The 20,895-nt window shown below is 38.4% G+C and overlaps 1 protein-coding gene across 3 annotated transcripts in view; it reads left to right on the top strand.

Annotated features, from left to right (window-relative positions):
• The window catches only part of Caf1-55 (chromatin assembly factor 1 p55 subunit), a 406,164-nt gene that overhangs the window by 102,339 nt on the left and 282,930 nt on the right, over window positions 1–20,895 (top strand). The window lies entirely within an intron of this gene.

Here is a 20,895-nt window from a genome sequence, read left to right as displayed (position 1 = left end):
ATGCAGATGCAAAATTCCTATTCAGTTTGTCTGCAACCTGGGCAGGGTCCTCAGCAGTTAACCCATAAACAGCAAGTGCCCCATTTTGATTCTGCCCCTTTCTTCTACTGTTGATATAAGCATAGAAATCTTTGCTTATATTAACAGTAACTTTGTAATCCAGTCACAAAGGAGGTTAGACAAGCTAAGGCAGATTATAAGAAGTCTATGGCAAAGAATGTAAAGAAAAATCTTTGCCCTAGACTTCTCATAATCTGCCTTTGCTTGCTTGCCTAACCTCCTTTGTGGCTGGATTACAGACTAATTTATGTCTACCATAGGCTTCTGTATCACCTGATAATTTATATGCATCCCATGCACTTTTCTTCTCTGCCAATTGTCTCAGTAGTTCATTTGACATCTATTTAGGTCTCAGTGTTATACATTATTTCTTTATTGGTATGAAGAGCCTAGTAGCTTCATAGATTACTTCCTTGAATACCTCCCATTTAGAATTTGCTATTGGTAACATCATCAGTTGTTCCCATTGCAAAATTTAAAAACCATCTGTTACCATTGTAGTCACCCTTGTCAAAGCAAAAGCCTTTCCCGTGACCCTTGACAATATTGTCTTTAGTTAAATTCCACATTATCACACTGCTGCTACCCAGACGGAGCAATATGGCCTTAGTTGCTAATGCTCCTAAAAACCAAATAACAAACAATAATAAGCTACCCAGTGGATCTTTTACCTGAAGATTCTTAATGCATGTAGAATTACTGCTGATAACCAGATCAAGAGTATTGCTTCCTCTTGTTTCTTCTCCAACATGCTTCTGTAGAAATCCACAAATTCTTGCTAGTGTGTGAGCAAATAACCAAATTCCAGTCAGTATCAGGAAAGTTAAAATCCCCCATTATGACACATTTTGATTTGCTTGCCCACTTTATTTCTCTGTATAGCTGGTTGATATACTCATCACAGTCATTAGGGCTATAACACACTCCTCTCAGTTTTGTTTTCCCAGTACCTTGACTTGAGGGAACAATTAATTGAAGAAGCTGATAATCTCCATTCCCTTACTCCTGGATGTGAACAACTCTTAGTACAAAAGAAGATTTTTACACAATTCGAAATTGTTGTCTAATTATTTAGTAGGATTATCTTATTGCAGTTTGGAGGAGGATGAACCGAATATTGAATGGCAGTTAAAAAGAGTTTGAAAAGGTCATGATGTGCCACATTAGAACAGAATATTATTATAGTAGATTTGTGATGAGTGGTACCGTTCTGATTATAGGTGGGAGTCTACCTTGTGGTGCCGACCGGGCTAGCCGAGTGGGTAAAGTACCTGCCCGGCAACCCAAAGGTCGCAGGTTCGATTCCCGCCTCGGGCTTGGATCAAAGTACTGCAAAAACCTTGGGAGGTGCAATATGGCCACAGAAGCCGATGCGCCAACAACTACCAAATCAAAAAAAAAAAAAAAAAAAAAACTACCTTGTGAATGTTACGACTTCTAAAGAACCTCACGATTCATCCTCCAGGTGCCTCTTCCATTAACTGGTTATTCAGAGCAGTTGTCAAGGAGACCACTGACACTTTTAGGGCAGGCTTGTATCAGAGAAATTGGAGTTCGAACGGGGGGTTAGACTACCGTGATGAACCTGTTGGATTGCATTGTGGTTCCAGAGACTGATTGAGATATTCCACTTTACAGTTGGGACTGTTCAGGTTAGAGGTATGTTGACTTCATTGTGATCACAATTCCTGGTTTAGACATCTACTTCCTGGATTGGATTTCTGCTCGTGGTGGACCTACAAGTTTTGATTGGGAAATCATCACAACCTTATATTGGGACTTTATAGTTTCAGATACCTTCAAGGTATTGCATTGTGATATGGACAACACATTGAGAATGAATTGATCCTCTACGAGGGAATCTGAGAATTGTACATCAACTTGGTTATAACGGGCATAAAGGGACTGACAATTTTCTCGTTATAACCGTTACTCACTATATCAGTGGTGAGTTAAACTACCTCCTATTTTTTTTTTTTTTTTTTTTAATTCTCAATAACTTGGTGTAAAAAGATAGATCCAAAAAAAAAAAAAAGAAATATTAGAGAGGAAAAAATAATACAGTATTTGTATATTCAGTACCCACATATTTGTATTGATATGCTTGTATTGAGTTTTTTAAGTTGATCCAGCCAACCTTTGTTACATACAAATCGTTGCGTCCAAATTGAGTCTTCAAGATCAGACAGTCTATTGAAAATCCAGCACTTTGTGTAAAATGTGTTTGGGGTTTCATGTCACCTGGGGTTTCTCCCATCTCCATGTAATTTTCATTGTGAGTGGCAGATAATACTGTCAAGCCACAGGTTTTTAAATTGTGTGAGCTGTGTATATATGTAGTGTTGTGTACTGTTGTTCTTCTGGCCATTTAGCCGTTGGGCCCCTATTGGGATCCACAGTTTCAACACATTGAACTGTTAAGGCAAGCCAGGTACCCAGTAGATTTATATTTACTATGACATGGTGGACCTCCAAGTTATATACTTATATATACCCTGGCAGATTGGACCTACCACTGAAATCTCGGGAAACTAACTGGCCCTGCCACCTAGTTTCCTGAGATTTCAATGGCCAGGGCCTAAAGTGTGTGTTGGGGGGAGGGTTTAAGTGCTTGTAATAGAAAAGGCCAAAAGAGGTTTATGCAGGTGTGATTTAGATTTGCACAGTATTAGATTTTGATAGCTTATGTGAGCTTACACTGGCATGTTAGGCAGAGTAGGGAGAGACTGAAGGCTGGGACAGAAAGACATGTATGGGGACAATAGAGAAGAAGACCCCCAGTTGGTCAGAGAGGCAGGCCCATTCCCACCAGGTGAAAAGAGGGACGAACGGACGGGAAGAGACAGAAAACTGTCTTCCCCCCACCAGGAAAGGGATGATAGCAACCCATAAGGGTTTGGAGGACCAATATGGCCAACAGCAGGGCTGAGCTAGGTCTTTGTCGTTGTGATCTTCCTAGGTTCAGTTGTTGAACATAACCATTGAAAAAATGTTTCTTTGACGTTTGTAACCTTGCACTTTCTAATTCTTTTTTTTTTTTTTTTTTTTTTCAGTTATGTTCTTTTCCAGTGCCGATATGTAAACATGTGGTAAAACTCCAGATCTTGGATACTAGTCCATATTTCAGTAACGGACAGGAACAAAACAGTGATTGGCAGTTGCCAATCACTGCTTTCCCTGCCCACTGTCCTTCTAGGTTGATATACCTAGGGTGTTTATCCCCCCCCACACTTAGGCGCCTCCGTAGCCAGGTGGGAAGGAGCAGCAGTGCGTAGCACACCCTTCTTGATTAGACCGGGGTTCGAGCCCGTCACCACCAAATACGGAACATGCGGAAAGGTCAGGGAATGACCACCGCACCGGAGCAATATGGCCTTAGTTGCTAATGCTCCTAAAAAACCAAATAACAACAACCCCCCACACTTGCCATTATTTTTAAAACGCGAACTCATTTTCTAATTTAAAAACAGCAGGATGGGTGGGATAAACACCCTACCTAAGCTAAGTACCCCTCTTCTCACTGACACAAAACAATCAGAAAGAAAATGCCTTCACAATAATCACCCGATCACAGAACTCGACCATACAATCACTGTTCTACAACCACGCTCACTGGCGGAGACAAGTGGTACCCAAATAATGGAGTTTAGCCAAACATATTTATTTTTCCAAAATGTCATTACTGTTGAAGAGGACAAAGAAACTTTTTACACACTTCTACGTTTTTTGCGCCATGTTCTAACTCATGAATAATTTAGACCTTTTTGCAAATCGGGGGATTTTCTTTTGTTAGAGACGTGTTTCTGAAGGAAGTGTTCACTTCTAGTTGATTTTATTTTAAATGACAGGAAAGTGATCTGCATACAAAGTTCTTAAAGTCCCGTTGACAAAATTCTTAATTGTCCTTTTCATTTTTGTCTATTCCAAGAATTGGGCTTTCCGCCTACTGAGCAATTAAGAATGTTTGCATATTTACCAAAATTTGTTCGGTATATTCGTGTAGTACGCTCCTATAACAATGAGCGATTGTATGGGAATTCGTGAAAATTAAATTATTATGGCTTTTTGCTTGTTACATTCGTGATCTTGTTATTTCCATGCTTGTTTTAACCAAGTTTTCGACCGTATATTGTGAGTTTCCAGAATATACAGTCGAAAAAACTTAAAAAAAACAAAAAAAAAGAACATCACTCTTGGTGCAATCTATTTTAGAAGTAATGGATGTGAGGAGGATCGGGGCACCTTGATTTTTAGATTAATTTTAAACAAATATAATCATGTAAAATTAAAAAGAAATAGTATAGTATCAACTCCACTGCACTCTTTAATAAACTACTATGGTCTATAGTTAATAGAGTATGATAGTGAGCTTGAGTTAATTTTCATGGCAGTAGGACTATGCACGTGAAAATATGAGTTGTGACATTCAGAAGAATGTGATAGAAGAACAAAATAACCTCACAACAGATGATTTTCCAAAACTTGTATGAGTGCCATACCAAGTGTATTTGTTCCGTTCGGGAATTTCTTGGCACATTATGGCTTGAGCTGCCAAAGATAGTCCTGCGCACAGTTCTGAAGGCCTCATTTTAGGAAGGAGGTAGAGTTGGTAGAATGAGTACAGAAAAGAGCAAAAAATCTGGTGAGGTGAACAAAGGTATGCTCTTAAGAAAAAAAAAGCTTAAGTTCCGCAAATTGTAGTGTCTGTGGGCTTAGGCATTTGTGAGGTGATCTGATTGAGGCGTATAAGGCTTTGAGCAGTTTGAGAAGGCTTATTGATGCTCTTGCTCAGATTGCAAACCTGAGGTGAAATTCAGGAAAGACAGTTGTAGAATGGATGTGCGGAAATTTGCTTTTAGCAAGTGAGTAGTTGATTTCCTGGAATACACTTCCATCTATCGTTGTTGAAGTTGATAGCTTAAATAAATTCATGGAAGAAGTGGACAAACGTTTGGAGTCAATGGTTGGGTGAAAGGGTTTTTTTTTTTTTCTGATGCTGTTTAAGCTTGCTTTCTTGGATCGTATGCCTGTGCTAATGCTAATGGACCATTAAAAATGAAATAAATCAATCAATGCCTTTGAGGATTATGTTGACGGGAAACAAACAAAAAATATTTTTCTTATCCATAATTTTTCCTTATCCATATTTTTCACTAATCAGTCTGATTTAATTGTTTTGCACATTGTACATTTTTTTTTATGAAAACCCCAAACATGAGAAGTATTAGAACCTATAGTACATAGTGCCGTGAACGGGTTGGAGTTTAAGAAGACGAAAGAAGATATTTGTCGACATTAGACTTGAACTTCTGTAGACTGTAATTTTCAGGAAATTCGCATGAAGGAAGGTTGTTCCAGAAAACTGCAGTTGAATGAATAGACAAGGAAGATGAAAAGTTGGTTCTATGAGTTTGAAGATGAGCATTGGCTGGTGGCAGCATGTGTCCAGACTGTTTTCAAAGCGAGAGCTGGAATTAACCCCGGGGGCTCACATCTGGTGAGTATGGGCTTGGCAAACCCAGGGTCCTGAGCTGGATATCATCATTCTTCTCTTTCTTGGTGGTTCCTTTCTACTTCTCTCTCTCTCTGTCTCTCTCTCTCTCTCTCTCTCTCTCTCTCTCAGGGTAACTCGGGAATTTTTTTTTTTTTTTTTTTTGGCTGGTGCAGCATAAGCCTCAGGCTTCCTTGTACCATATGGCTAATAATAATAATAATAATAATAATAATAATAATTATAGAAGCTGATTCAGAAGAACAGTGCCCATGGAAGTATCTGTAGAAAAGGCATGCAGCAGAAACAATATGTCTATGGGACAGCAAGTGGAGAGACTCTGTTAGAGACCATCATTAATTAACCTAACTGTCCTCTTCTGAATGGAATCTAGAAGCTTAAGGGAGGTTTTGGGGGCACTGCCTCAGATGTGGGAACTTCCATGGTAGGGCGGAATTGTGATTTGTACAGAGTGAACAGCTGTTTGTAAGAAAAGTAACGCCAAGAGTGAAAGAGAAAATCATGTTTTTAGAAGCAGAGGAAGCAATATTTGTAATGCGCTTGCCCCAAGAGAGATTAGAAGTCAGGATAATCCCCAAAAGAGATATCATGTTGCCTAGAAATCGGAGTGTCACTAAAGATAAGCATAGGAGCAGAAGAACCCTTTTTTGCTATAAATAAGACAGGCCTGAGTTTTAGAAGGATTGAAATCAACTAAGCTGTCTTTGCCCCACTGGAGAAATACCCGGAGATCGACATATAAGGAATTAGTAGCAGATATTCGAGAGAGTGACGATGATTATGCAGGGCAAAATTTCTCAAACTGGAAGATGAAATGCAATGTGCTAAACTATGGATAGGATTTCTATCAGCAAAACTATGGATAGGATTTCTGGTCGATGGAAGAAGGTCATTAATATACAAGAGGAAAAGCGTGGAGGAAAGAACTGAACCTTGGAAGACACGGCATTCATGGAGAAGTTAGAAGACAGAGCCATCTACCATCACCCTCAGTGAACGGTCAAAGAGAAAACTGGACAACTAATTACAAAAAAAAAATCGGCAAACCATAAGTTGGAAGCTTTTTCAGAAGACCTTTATGACAAACACGATTGAAAGCCTTTGAGATGTCAAGAGCAACTGCTTGTTTCACTGCACTTTTCCATTGAATTTGTCCATAAATTGGTAACATAAGCCAGAATATCACCAGTGGATCGACACTTACAGAACCCATACTGGTGATTAGTCATCAGGTGGAAGGTTTCTAGATAGTTTTAGTTGACGGTTAATTGATTTCTCCATTACTTTAGAAAGAGTAGAAATAATTGCAATGGGACAATAATTGGAGACTCATATCCAACCAATTGCTTTTTTTACGTACTTGTTGGATATGGACAAATTTCCAAGCAGAAGGAAAAATACCTTTTTGGAATAAGAAAGTGAAAAAAGGTGGCAAAGAATAGAAGTAAGTTGAGGAGCGTAGGTTTTGTGAACAAGTGGAGAAATACCATCAAGAGCTGTAGCTTTCTTAGCATCAAGATTCCTCAAGGTCCTTCTTTCATCATTTTGATATCAGAAGGACTTTGAATGAAGGTGGCATTGAATGAAGCGTGTTGGGAATGGTGGGAGGTGTTTTACCAAGCTCATTAATACAGGAGTTGGAAGAAAAATGGGATGCTAGCAGATCAGCTTTATTCTTGGCTAAAGTGACAACAGAACCATCTAGTTTGCACAAAGGTGAGAACAGAGATGGGCAAAAGTTGCGGCCAATAGCTTATGCAAGAGACCAGAATGCTCGGCTACCATTAGGGCAAGCAGCAAGTTTTCTACCCTTACCCTGTTCAAAATCTAGTTTGGATTGATTAATAACTTCTTTAAAATTGTTGCGAGTTTTGGGTAAGCAGAAAATGAAACTGAAGAATTGGAAAGAAGCCAATTACGATATGCAACATTCTTCTCTTGATCAGCCTTAGCACATTTATTGGAAATCCAAAGTTTAGATAAAGGGACGAGATTTTAAGGTGGAATGTAGAATAAAGGATTCTATTTCTGCAAGAATAATACTGCTGACACGATCTGAGTAAATGTTGATATCAGAAGTTTTGAAACAGTAATCCGACCAAGGAAAAGAAGAAAAGAAATCACGCAGGTCATCCCATTTTGCATTTTTGTATTGCCAAACAACATGAGGTTGGCAATAGCCATGAGATAAATGCTCCATTGGAGAAGAGACAGTCACCAGGTTGTGACCTGAGGTGCCTAAAGGAGCAATCACTTTGACTGTGTACTTAGAAGGTTGTTTGTGAGAAAAAGATGGTTTGTGTTAGCTGTAGGTTATGATTGTCGGGCATTCTGGTAGATATATGAACAATCTGTGTGAGGCGATTAGTAATTGCAAAAGCCGCAGCATCTCTACCAGCTGGAGTTGAGAAAATTAAAATTACCAAGAAAAATTACCTCTCTGTTAGCAAAGTTGGACTGGAGGAAGTCAAGAATTTGAAGTGATTAATGGAGTTGGGAGAACGGTAGAGACAACAGATGAATTTGACAGAATGAGGTAGAGAGATTTGAAGCCAGTGTAGATTCCAAATTACCAATTCTCTGACAGGGAATATCAAAATTGACATATGCACTAGTACCACTTTTGAGGCAAAAAGAATCGTACAGCAAATAATTTGGAAACTGAGGTGACCAGTGAAACTGAGATTCTGTCAGAAAAAGTACATGGGGTTTGTTGTCAGATTGTAAGTGGAAATGGACATCATTGAGATTAGAACTAAGACCACGTATATTTGTGAAATGTGAAATGAACTAAGAGGTGTTTGGGACGTTTAGATCTTTTAGCAGAAAGTTTGCTCTATTAGTTTGACAATTCATGGTGTAGCAAATAGTAAGAAAAGAAGTGCAAGGCGTATGCTGAATGAAGTAATGAAATTTTTGGATATGGCACAACATGGTAAGAATATACCCAGATCCTTGACATAACGTCTCTTCTACAATGCCCCCTGCATATACATTAGACAGACTCCCTCCAGTCACTAAATGGCAGAGTAGAGGTAGCAAGTTTATGCACTAGCTGATCCGGAAGCTTCCTAAAGAGTTACCAATAGGTTCGGTTCATTGTACTAACTAGCGGCCGGCTTGCGAACACCGTTTTAAAGCTGTACCTTCAAAATGTAGGGAAGTATGGATCTCGCCATGGTGTTCATTATAAACTCAAAAGACACCGATCATACTGCATGATGGAAGAGGAGGAGGGTTGACGTGAACTTAGCTCTGGAGAGCGAACATTGGTTCCACCACTTCAAGTCTCCATAAGCAAAGTGGTGGTATTGCACCGTTTGATGAGAGTCATCTACTGCTTAGTATTGCCTGGTAACACTGAGGGGCCGCATTTCTCAACGTGGTGTGGGTGACACACCTCGACCCCTTCTTACATTGGTTCACACCTGAATGGTCACCCATAGTGTGCTTGCGCATGGGGGGGTTATACCCAGGATTACTAACAGTCCCACCATCGTGAAGGTGCAAGCAGAGGATTTGGTTGTCAGAGTCCATCCGAACTTTGCCGAAATTGTGTACACTTGAATTGTGTCACCTGAATATCAGTTCCATCAGCGTTTTAGACTTCCAGGTAGCAGGCACAGTTTATCAGGCATATCTGAGAGAATGTCAAGGACCAAATGTTGTTGCAATAAATGTTGATGTAAGTACATATGTTGTTGCAATAAATATTTTGCATTTGATTAGATGATGTGACAATTTTTACATTGTTTAGATAACAACACCCACAGCTTCTCATATAGGAATCATAGGTAGCTATTGATTTAAAGCAATTCAAAGTTGTTTTGATTGAACTGAATTTTAATTTTAGTGTGAATTAATTTCAACATCTCTTTCTCTCCTCCCCCCCTCTTTTTTTTTTTTATTTTTGTTTTTGTTTTTTGTTTTCGGTTTTTGTTTTCTTTCTGAAACCTATTCATGATACGTATAACACAATATGGCTAAACAAAGAAATGTATGTGTTGCATACTTCATATTATTATGTACAGTCTGTCTGGTTTTTTTTTTTTTTTTTTTATCACACTGAAAACCAATGGCAAAACTACCATGATTTCAGGCCTTGGAGGGAACAAAATTTTTGTAGTTTTGACTTACTTTTAAACCTACTATTGCAATTATGACAATAAACCCTAAGTAGTTAGATGATCTAGAAAATGTTCTTTCCATCTGGTTCCTTATGGTGTGCTCTTTACAAATCCCTATTATGAGTATTTTATACAAGTTAATTAAAAATTTGCAAAAACTAAATTAAAAAACCAATTTTCTCTTATTTTCGTAACTATAAAATGTCATTACAAATAGTAGTTGTTAGCTGTAGAAGGTTACATTCTATACAAAACTCATACCTGTTTGTTTTGATGAAGACATTATCATATTCCATATTGAAACTTGTTTTTATTGTTGAATAATAAATTTCTTCAAAATCATAAAAGGAACATTAGTGCAGAATTTCAAGAAAATCAACACCTTCACCATTCGTAACCTATTTTCTGGAAACAAGTAGCAAATAACTTGATTTAAAAAAAAAAAAAAAAAATTCAAGATGGTGGACATTTTCAATTATTATTATTTTTTTATAATTACTTGTTATATTTACTTGATTGCATAATCTGACAGTAAAGGAATTAATACATCTTAATTGCTTGATAATTTCGGTGTTCAAATTTTATTCACCCTGTAGTTGTGTTTTTATCTGTATAGCTGTGTATTATTCCGTTATTGACACCATTATCAGCCGACCGGGCTAGCCGAGTGGGTAAAGTACCTGCCCGGCAACCCAAAGGTCGTGGGTTCGATTCCCGCCTCGGGCTTGGATCAAAGTACTGCAAAAACCTTGGGAGGTGCAATATGGCCACAGAAGCCGATGTGCCAACAACTACCAAATCAAAAAAAAAAAAAAAAAATCACACCATTATCATATTTAAAGCTTTAATAACCTCCATTTGCAGCTCTTTTTTTTTCTGCTGTTTTCAGTTGCTTCATTATTTACTTCGGGTTTTAGTGATCCAATATATCTATGGAGATAACTTGAAAAATAGAAACAAGAGCATGATTTTCTTTATTTCAATTGCAAAGCTAGTACAAAATGCATAGTATGCATAAACTCATATTTTTTGACAGATTATTGTTTGAGCTTTTCTCGCAGTACTAATCACACCCTTGGTACCTGCTGGTAGCAGCCCCCTAGTTATGCACTTAAATCTGATCTGTAGTTTGGTTTTTGAACAGAAGTAATAAAACTTGTTGAAATTTATTGCAGAACATAAGTCAGTATAGCAAATTGCACTTGTGTCAAACAGCAAGTGGTTGAATAAATTTAAGAATGGTATTGAAAGCATTGTCTCTCCAGGGCAGGCACATCCTATTATGACAATTCATAATATGATGTGCCTTTTACAACTGCTATGAAGTTATCATAACTGTGAAAAACTCTGCGAAGAAACCATTGCAATTGAAGAAATTATGACATACAATATTAGTGTTAATTCAGTGACGAGAGTTTGCTTTTGAAAAGTGTGTTCTCAGTGGATTATTTGGCATTTAACAGCAGAACTGAATGAACAGTGACAAAGTGTTCCATGCTTCTTGGGATATTATCAGTGGAAAGGGGACTCCTTCCACTGTCTAATGACAGGGGATGAATCTATGCACTGTTACATGCCAGAAAGAAATACAATACATGAGTTCAGTATGGCTCCAAGCAAGCTTGTCCGGACTGAAGAAAGTTTGTGCTCAAACATCGGTGTGCAAATCGTTATTATGTTCAGCGATTATAAAGAAGTGATTCTCGAACATTATCTGGAGAGAAGAGAAAAGGTGAATCTTCTTGGGTGATCTAGGCATTTGGTAGTTTTGAGCGAAACATAATGGGGATTGCACTGAAGATCAACATACAAATACACAGTATTTGTTATAATAAAATTTATTAATTCAGTAATTATGTAATTAATTATAAAAATAATTAATATCAAATATTGTCATCCGGCTGTTGTCCCTGAAAATGTAACTTACTTAAGTATGTATTATTGTTTGCCATAAATTTAAATTCTTTTACGCTAATTTAATTTTAAAAAAATAGGTAGGGGGGTAAAGAAAATTTAAAATTTCATTTCAGAGTTCTCAAATTTAAAAGCCCAGAAACCAGTCACTAGTAGGTGGTATTGAATTATGTTCAGATCCTAAATTTTTGAAAAAAGTTCAGTTATTTTTGTTTATTTACTTTTTGATACTTGAATAGAGAATTTTTCCTTTTAAATATCTCATAACTGCCAACGTGTATTTTATTTAAGAGAAATTTGAGATGAGCTTATCTCGGTAACTGCCAACTCTGTCTCACAGACATAATATAGTCAGTATCAAAGGCTTTCGTGATCTTTTTGCAAAAACTTGGCTTTACCCTCTTTTCACAAAAAAATAAATAAATAAAATAAACTAGTTTAGCACTGGGTTTAAAGAAAACAAAAATTCCTAATTTCTGCTTATTAATGAAATGGCTGTCTGGTGCTCTGTTATGTGCAATCATATCATTGCACTTGTGTGTAGTGAAAGCAATTTAATACTGTTTTTCGGGTAAGTTGCAAAAAAAAAAAAAAAAAAAAAATATATATACACACACACTGTGCTGCCATTTTATTAGATACACCCCTGCTGTCCACACAAATAGTTCGTCCCACAACGTTGCAAGTCACATGACCACAGTTGATATAAATAAAGCAGAACAACCTTTCTAGTATCAGTTAAGTGTACAAACCGTAGCAAGAATGTGGAAAAGGAGTGATGTAACGGACTTCAAACATGACATGGTAGTAGGTGCAAGCCGTGCTGGACAAAGCATCTCTGAAATGGCAGTTCTCCTGAATTTTTCCCACACCACAGTTTCAAAGGTGTATTGAGAATGGTGCAACGAACAGAAAACGTCCTCCCAATGGCACTCGTGTGGAAGAAAATCGCTTGTTGTGAGAGAGGTCAGAGGAGGATGGCTAGAATTGTGCAAGGAAACAGACGGGCCACAATGTCGCACATCATATCAGAATTCAACCTTGGTGCGCAGAACAAAATATAACAGACCACTAGTTTCACTTTGTTGCGAATGGGCAACAACAGCCGACGGCCACATTGTGTACCTTTGTTATCAATAAAGAACATGACAGCACGCCTCCTGTGAGTCATCAGACCAAGCAACTGGAAAACAGTTGCTTGGTCTGATGACTCGAGTTCCTGGTGCATAATGTTGATGAAAGGCTCAGAATTTGGCAAAAACAACATGAATCCATGGACCCGTCATGTCTGACGACTACTGTGCAAGGGGGTGGGGGCAGTGTTATGGTGTGGGGAATATTTTCTTGGCACACATTGGGTCCATTGATACCCATAGATTTACGTCTGAATGCCACATCGTTGCTGACCAAGTGCATCCTTTCATGTTGACAGTTTATCATCAGTCAGTTGGTTACTTCCAACAGGATAATGCGCCGGTGTACAAAGCCTGAATCACTATGGAATGGTTCCAGGAACATGACAATGACTTTTCTTTGCTGCAGTGGCCTGCTCAGTCCCTGGATCTCAATCCTATTGAATATCTTTGTGATGAACTGCAAAGGGCTGTCCGCTGCAGGCCTGCACCCCCGTCGAATCTCAAGCAACTGCATGACACACTCATGTCTGCACGGTACTCCATTCCTGCACAACGTTTTCAGCATCTTGTTCAATTCACACCTAGAAGAATTCAGGCTGTTTTGAAGGCTAAAGGATGCTCAACACGCTACTAGATAGGTGTATCTAATAAAGTAGCAGCACAGTGTATATATACCATAACATTTCAGAAGACACAATACAAAATTTTCCATGTATTGCAAAATCTGCTTGGGGAAAAAAACACACACACACACACAAACACACACACACACACACACACACACACACACACACACACACACACACACACACACACACACACACACACACACACACACACACACGTTAGTAGTCATGAAGGGCAATGTACTAATGTTACTAGTAACGCTAATTATGGAGAACAAAGTGCGAACGGAACGGTGATTGCTATCATGGTGAACAAATAAGGGAGCTGAGATAATAGTAAGAATTAATATAATAAAAATATATAAGAATAAAAATAATAATAAGAATAACTTAGTGCTATTCGTCCTGTGATCGCTGTGCCTTTTTCAGGGGCCAGCCGTCTAAATGAAAGGAGGAAATGGCAATAAGTGGGTATAGCCCCTGTTTCTGACATGAAATATACGCCACATGTGGTTGTTGTTGTAGTGGGATTTATTGGCGCAAGGGCTACTATGGCCAAATTGCTCCTGTTACTTTCCAAAATTCACCAATACATTATAGATGGGTCTAGAAGTGGTTGTATACATTGATCATTTTCAGATAAATAAACAATTCTGATAAATTGGCATCATCTCCAAGTATATGTCTTAGTTGCAGTGGTTTTTGTGAATTTAGTAGAGATCTCAAACATGCAATTCTAGCTGAATGGTAATGTGGACACTCAATGATAATATGCTTCACGGTAAGTGTGGTACTACAATGCGAGCAAAGTGGAGGATCTTCACCTAGCAGTAAAAATAGGTGTGTTAGATGTGTATGGCCAATTCGTGCTCTTGCAACCTCTTCCTGCCTGTTTAATCGGGAACTGGATTTCCATATCTGTGGATTCTGTTTTATCTGTTTGGTGATGCCACATTTCACACCATATCTCAGTGGATATCTGCCATATGTTTGATTTGTAGTTGGAATATGGAACTGGGATGTAATTGAAGCAAGTAGGGTGCTGCTTCATCTGCACGCTCGTTTCCTGGAATGCCGACATGGCTGGGTATCCAGCAAAACATGATGGTTTGCTTATTTTCATTGAGGTGATATAGCTGAGATCTAATTTGTGGGATAAGTGGATGGAAATTTTGTGATTTATTCCATAGGGCATTCACAGCACTTAAAGAGTCTGTGTATATTATGATCTGGGTGTTTAGATGATCGTTAAGGACATTTAAAGCCATTTTGATTGCATACAGTTCAGCAGTAAAAACACTGCATTCAAGTGGTAACTGGACAGAGACGGTTGTAGGACTGATTACTCCAGCTCCTACGGATATATCAGTTTTGGAGCCATCTGTATATATTTGGAAACTGTGAGCATTGGCCAATGCATGAGCTGCATGTAACTGTCTAATATTGTTGTTCGATAGGGAGTGTTTTCCCCACTGAAGAAAATAGTTATCGCAAAGAGGTGTGTACATTGCCCATGGTGCTTTTACTGCATCTGCAGCTTGAGGTATATTTCCAAGATAGATGCCCTAGTCTTCTGTTAACTCTTGTAGCCAGATACCTGCAGGTTTATTTTCATTGGGTTTGTTTCTGTATAAGTTTACCCACTGAGGTTCAAAGAGATATGTCCAGATGGTGTGAGAAGGAAGGCTACGTAATTTGGCTCCATAGCTAAGAAGCAATACTGTTCTCCTGAGATTTAGTGGAGGCTCATTGGCATCTATATACAAACTTTGCGCTGGGGACATCTTAAAAGCTCCGGAGGTAATCCTGAGAGCACTATGTTGGACTGGATTGAGCCAAGCCAAAGTTGTCTTACGTGCAGAATCATAAACTGGAGCTCCATAGTCCAGACGAGATCTTATTAAGGTTCGATATAGATGCAGAAGCTTGAAGCGATCGGCTCCCCATCCCATGGAATAAATAACTTTGAGGATATTCATCTTTTTCATGCACTGCATTCTAATTGCCTTATATGCGCCTGAAAAGTAAGTTTAGTGTCGAGTACTAGTCCCAAGAACCGGGTATTGTTGCTTATGAATCCAGTAAGTGGTATTTACTGGATTCATAACCTTAGTTCAGGATCTGGATGCAGCTGACGCTTTTTGAAAAAGTGGATAGCAGTTATTTTTGTTGCAGAGAGGCGATAGCCATTATGAGATGCCCGTGATTGTATTTTGTTTATTGAGAGCTGCAATTGATTCTCGATTGAGCGCATATTTTGTGAGTGGCAGGATATTGTAAGGTCGTCTGCATATAAGATAGGTGTCAACATTAACTGGAATGTTCTCTGTTGCATTGTTTAGCTTAACTGCAAAGAGCGTTGCACTAAGAACTGAACCTTGTGGGACCCCTTCTTCTTGGACAATTGTGCGGGATAGAGAATTGCAGTAACGCACTTGAAAGGTTCTGTTTTGCAGAAAGCTTTGTATGATTAGTGGTAGCTTAACCCGGAGTCCTGTGGCATACAGATTTTGAAGAATGCCATAGCGCCAGGTAGTATCAAGTGCTTTTACTATATCCAGACAGACCATGACAAGATGTTCTTTACGGATAAAAGCATTCCGTATGTTGGAGTCTGCCTTGATCATAAGATCTAGAGTTGACAGATTTTTTTTCTAAAACTGTACTGGTTCCTGTTCCTTATCAAGCGAGATTCTAGGTACCATACTAATCTAGCGCGAATCATTTTTTCTAATGTTTTACCAAGGCAACTACTAAGAGATATTGGCCGATAATTTTGTGGATTTGATTGATCCTTTCCAGGTTTAGCAAATGCTAGGACTATTGAGTGGCACCAAGAAAGAGGGTAGTAGCCTTCAGAGAATATCCGGTTGAAATATATCAGCAATGAGTTCAGAGCTTTCTTCTTTAGGTGTTTGAGCATGATATAGTGTATTCCATCAGACCCTGGTGCACTATTAGCTGACCCTGTTTAAGGAGCTCTCTAGTTCGAGTAGTGTAAAAGGTCGATTATATGGAAGAGATGCCGTTGTATTAAAGGCAAGCTTATGTTTTTCTGCTTTGGCTTTTATCTGTTTAAAGGCTGACTCATATGCAGATGTGGCAGAGATTTCAGAAAAGGATTTGGCTAGGGCGTTTGCAATTTATATTGCAGAGGAGTAATTTTTACTCTTCTAACTTATAATAGGTGTTGATTCTGGATGGGATTTACCGTTCAGCGTTTTAATTTTGTTCCAGATTTTTCTGCTCTCTGTATTTTTATTAATGGTGGAAGCAAACCGGATCCAAGAATCTTTTTTCTGCACATAATATGCCTTAGCTTTACGTTTCTTAAAATTTATCAGGTTGTCAGTTGTTGGGTTCTTGCGAAATAGATTCAGTGCTTTATTCTGTTCTTTTTTGGCATTGCAGCATGCATCATTCCAGCAGACATTGGCATATCTATGAGGACCAACTGTGGTTTTGGGTATAGAGCAAGTTGCAGCTGTTTTTATCTGTGCAGTAATGTGGTCAGTAAAATCATCTATAGGCTGACTTTTGTTGACTTGATCATCAAAGGAAATTGCAGTGGCGAACTTGTTCCAATCTGCCTTGTTAAATTTCCATTTTACGTGGCTGGTTATATGTGAGGTTCTATTTGCTTGCAATTTGCAAATGATCGGATAATGATCACTATTCAGTGGGTTACTTAAAACTAACCACTGAATAAGTGGGAACAGTTTTGGAGAACATATTGATAGATCTATGCTAGTAGATACTCTGGTGGGAAAGTGGAAATAAGTGTTAGCACCAGTATTTAATGAAGTGAGATTCTGATTGTCAAGAACTGTTTCAATGAGTTTTCCTCGTTTGTCTATCTTGGGAGATCCCCACATAGGATGGTGCCCATTGAAATCCCCTAGCAGAATGAAAGGAGATGGAAGCTGCTTTATAAGATCGTCCAGCTCTTTTACAGTAAATTCTTTGTTTGGGGAGAGGTTATGGTTAGCATAAAACTCAAAACAGTATGTACTGCTACAGCCTCTAATGTGGTCTGTAGAGGGATCTGTTTGGTAGGAATCTTGTTGTCAATAAGTATGGCTACGCTCCTATTGTTGAGTTAGTGCTGCTTCTGTCTTCTTGGTAGATACTATAGTTTTTAATCACTAAAGTCACCTGTAGAGTTACATTGGTTTCTTGCAGGCAGATGATAACTGGATTATGCTGTTTGATGATAAATATCAAAAATATTGCTTCATAGACCTCTGCAGTTCCATTGTATAATGTTCTGCATTATTTAGTTTTAGAGGTTGTAAATGGTACTGTCTGTTTTTTGTATCGAGCTTGTTTGAATCGATCTAGTTTCATCCTTTCTTTTTTTCCGGAAGGCAGGATGCCCAATGTCCATGTCGTCTTCTGCGTGTAAATCTAAAATGGCCTCTTCTTGCAGGGTACCAGAATCTATATCCATATTTCCTGAGCATGATTGGTCTGCAGTGTTTGATGCTGATGCTTTCAATTTTGTAGTTTCTGGCAAAGTATCAGTTGCAGTTGGTGGCACTGTTAGTGGAGTATTTCTAGCGCAAGTTACTTTACATTGTTCTGTAGATGGTGGTTGTGGGGACGAAAGCACTGATCGAGCCCAATCGGCAATTGAAATGGATGGGGATACTGTGACTGCCGTTTGTGTACCAGTTAATTGATATTTTTTGGTTGCTGCAGCATAGGTAATTTTTGGCATGTTGTGAGCATAACTGGCTTCCTAGCTTCTTGGTAGGTGACCTTTTTTTCAACTTTATATTTTTGGATGTTTTTTCCTAACCTCCAGAGTTCACATGCTTTTGAATACGCTGGGTGGTGGCCTTTACAATTTGGGCATTTGGCATTTCTGCTGTGCAGTCTGTTTGTGAATGAGCTTTAGAGCCATAGTTCGGGCAGGTGGAGCTTCTCGACATACTGTTTGTGCATGTCCAAATTTTTGACATTTGAAACATCTGATTGGATTGGGAATGTAGGGACGTACTCGGCAGTTAAAGTATCTGGCTTTCACACATGATGGTAAGGTTGGCGTACTGAACATTAGAATAATGGTCCTAGTGGGAACAAGTTCACCATCTTTTCTTAACATTATTCATTTGGCATGAACAACTTTTTGCTCTTGTAATTCTTCTACTATCTCATCTTCAGCGACATTCATCAGATCCCACTCTGCTATTACTCCTTTGGAGCTATTTAATGTGGGGTGACCTGTACAGGTATTCTGCCAAAAGTTGACAATTTTAGTAGAGCCTGAGAATGCTGATGTTTAGTTGTTTCAACTAGTAGATCTCCAGAACGTAATATTTTCACCATTTTCGGTGAACCAGCCACGCTTTCTAAACATTTCTAATTAGAAATGGTGAAAGGGCACTCATAGGTTTGGATGAAAGAGAATGCAAAATGAGGAATGCTGGATATTCCTGTTCATTCTCATTTTTGCATAGTCTCTTAGATTGGGATGTGCCACGTTCGGTTTCATTAATGTCATGACACGAGCATGTGGGCTCAAGTGCTGAATAGTTGTCGCAATCCATGGTTGCTCCTTTTAGCCCCAGAGGATAACTTTTCCCCCAGGTTACCGGCCCCACCACATGGAGGCAGGAGCGGTGCCACCAGTTGCAGTATCATCTTCAGTGACCAAGCGAGAAGAGATTAGTGGTTAGTTTGTTATGTGGGTTAGTTCTATATACAGGAAAAAGAAAGGTACCTTTCCTTTCTTTTGAAAAGCTTACTTCTTTATTGGGAAGAGCAGAAAATAAATAACTTAGTAAACAAAAACTTAAATTCTCTGAAAACAGCTAATTTTAGAGAAGGCATATCATTAAGGCATATCCATAAGGGAAGGCATATCCATAAGGCTTATCATTCTTTCAGTACCGATGTTTTCTTCAACAGTATCATTATCATCGTTATCACTCCTGTTATCTTCATTTTTATTCATTACCATGTCACAGATTTCGCTGTCTGTTAGTCTGAGGGTAACTGCAGCATCATCATCAATAGGCAGGCAATCTTTTACTGCATACTAATCCAACAGCTGGGCCTCAGGACGTGACAAACCTTTAACAAAATTCATCAAGTCATCCACAGTTTTCTTCTCTCTTGACACCCAAGTCCAATGAAATCATGTTCTTGTTCATGATCATCATCAGAGAGTGATTTTTTCCATAAATTATGCCACCATGTTTTAAACTGCCTTCATGAACCCTGTCCCAGGCTGTTGCAGCAATCCAGATTTTGATATTAAAATGTCTTTATTCTAACACCCTTGTTGCATTCTATGCATGAATTCAATTCTTATAGATTGCATTGAATGACCTCAGTATTCCTTGACCCATTGGCTGGATCAAGGATGTACCAGTTAGATGGCAGATATCGGTAAACACTTTATCTTTGATAAGAAACTGCGTCAGGATGTGCCACACAATTATCGAGAAATTGCATTATCTTGCTGTCACTCAGAAGCCCTGAAGATGTACAGTGTGCTTTAGCCTCAGGTATAAATGGTTTTCAAACGAAACTAGGGAAGATTGGTTTGGTAATCCATGCCCGTTTGTTTGACATATAAATAACTGGAAAGACACTCCCCCTTTGAAAGCTCTTGAATTTTTGCTTTTACCAGTAACAGGTCACATAAAATGAAAGCAGTTTCATTTTATTTCATTTGCACAACCTATAACTGTTATCCTTTCTTTTGAGTCTTTAAACCCACTGGGTGCTGATTCCTTGAGTGCAACAAAAATTTTTCTAGGAATGTATCTCCAGTATAAAGAAGTCTCATCAGCACTATAAACTTGATCAAATGTGCCTCTACAGCATCATAATCAGCTGATTTTTTTTTTCTTTTTTTTTCACCCCACGCTGCCAAGATACAAAGACCATTACGTTTCTTAAATTTTGCTTACCAGCCTGATATATACTCACAGGGTGTTGTGCGTAGCTGTTCGTGGAAAAGTTTTTCCTGGGCCATGATAATAGAATGATTGAGAGGGTATTTTTTGCTTGAGCACTGTTGGATCCATTCCATTAACACTTTGTCTATTTCTGCATTCTTTGTCTGGTGCAGCATTTCCCAAACTTTTTTTTAGTCATAACCACTTTTTGTCTTACAATATATTTGCAGAACACTTAAGGAAGACATGTTTAGCAGGATCAAAAGAACTGTTTGCTAATATTTTATTACATACGATGCTCTGTGAATCAGAAGCATCTTTAATTCCAACACATGTAAAACCGAAATGCAAGTAACTGTCAATTATACTTTCGTTTTGGTTTTTTATTAGTTGGGTACTGTTTTTTCACTTCGGATTTTTGGGGAAAAAAGGCTGTGATCATTCATCCTCACTTTGAAGTGTGACAATATTGTGTCCGTTTTCATTGACTACAGTTGCAATACCAGAAGTATTTGCTACTTGCTTTAAAGTTCCTTTTTTCAACCGCAAGTCCATGGTCATTTATTTTAATAATAATATTTCGAAATACTGATAATTATCAAAAAAATT

Source organism: Mastigoproctus giganteus, chromosome 3 (genome assembly GCF_048544385.1).
Source record: "Mastigoproctus giganteus isolate SK-2022 chromosome 3, ASM4854438v1, whole genome shotgun sequence".
Classification (NCBI taxonomy): Eukaryota; Metazoa; Arthropoda; class Arachnida; order Uropygi; family Thelyphonidae; genus Mastigoproctus; species Mastigoproctus giganteus.
Note: the sequence above shows the minus strand (reverse complement) of the source record. Positions and strands in the feature narration are given on the sequence as shown.